Source organism: Microtus ochrogaster, assembly GCF_000317375.1.
Source record: "Microtus ochrogaster isolate Prairie Vole_2 chromosome 14 unlocalized genomic scaffold, MicOch1.0 chr14_random_3, whole genome shotgun sequence".
In the NCBI taxonomy this organism is placed as follows: Eukaryota; Metazoa; Chordata; class Mammalia; order Rodentia; family Cricetidae; genus Microtus; species Microtus ochrogaster.
Window position 1 is genome coordinate 1,163,376 of NW_004949098.1, and position 1,460 is coordinate 1,164,835.

General features: G+C 44.5%; 1 pseudogene; it reads left to right on the top strand.

Moving 5' to 3' along the window:
• The first annotated feature begins 489 nt into the window (after window positions 1-489).
• On the top strand, window positions 490-752 carry LOC101984038 (annotated as a pseudogene).
• Window positions 753-1,460: the final 708 nt, after the last annotated feature.

The window sequence follows — 1,460 nt, forward strand, 5'->3', positions numbered from 1 at the left end:
TCAGACCTAAAGGGTGAGATCCTTTCTTCAGGAATCCTCAAACTCCTAGAAGCCAAAATTTAATATCAATATTTAGGCACATGACTGCAGTGCCCACGGAGGCCAGGAGAGGGCACCTGATTTCCTCTGGAGCTGGAGTTACCTGCCACTGAGAGCTTCCTGACATAGGTGCTGGGAACTGAACTTGTGTCCTTTGCAAGAACAACACACTCGAGTTCGGGCCGCGCAGCAATGGCGTCATGGTGGGAGTTGAGGTTCTGGGAAACTGCAGAGGCCTGAAAGAGGTTGTGACAGTGACTTTAAACATCCATAGCTCAGCACAGGAAGCATCTGATTCACCCATTTGGAACCTGGCTAGAGCCTGTGGATAATCCTGTGAATTGAATTCATTGGTTTGTAGCTGGGATTTGCCACCCAAAGTTTTTGCCTTTCTTGCCATTTCTGGTAGCCCATAGCTCACTGGGTGTGACTGCCAGTGTTGACTCCAATATGCTGCGACGGAAACCAATACGCCTGGAGCTCAAGCTCGATGACATTGAAGAGTTTGAGAGCATTCAGAAGGACTTGGAGACACGTAAGAAGCAGAAGGAAGATGTGGAAGGTGTAGGAACCAGTGATGGAGAAGGGGCTGCTAGGCTTAGCAGTGACCCCAAAAGCCGGGAACAAATGATTAATGATCGAATTGGTTATAAACCCCAACCTAAGCCCAACAACCGCACATCTCAGTTTGGAAACTTGGAGTTTTAGAGATGAATTCTCCTGCATGCCAGACCTCTGGAATGGAATAAAACGATGGCAGAAATACAGAACAGATTTAGAGAATTAAGTGTGTACAACCAAGGAGAATGTTTTCTGTCTCCTGCAGAGAGGAATAATGTCTGCATGAAATTACTGCTGTTCAACTTACTGATAAGCTAAAAGCCAAATTCTGGCTTATTTCCAGAAAGTTGAACTGTGGAAAGCTTACCTGATTTTTGTTTTGAAAATTAAATATATTTTTGGAAAAATGCAAGACATCCCTAAAAGTAGTAGCAGTGAAGTTCCCAGCTCTGAGAGGTGATGTCATCCTCCTTGTCTTTACAAAAGGACCCCTAACCTGGACACATGCAGTTGATCCCCAAACTTTCACTTCATCTGCTTATTCAGTATTTGGTGACAGCTGACCATACTGCAAGCAACAGAGATTCCAGATGAGTTTGGTCATGGCTGTAACCTAGCACTTGGAAGGCTGAGGTAGGAGTCTCATGAGTTGGAGGCTAGTCTGGGCAACACAGTGAAATCTTGTCTCACATTGTCTAAAACAAACCAAACCAAGGCAAAGACTCCTACGCTCATGGAGATTGGATTCTAATGAACAAACAAAATACCCGAAGAGTCAGATGCATTTACAGAAAGGCTTTATACAACGAGGAAAACACGAACATTTCCAAAAACACGAGCCACTTTAATTCTCCTTCCTT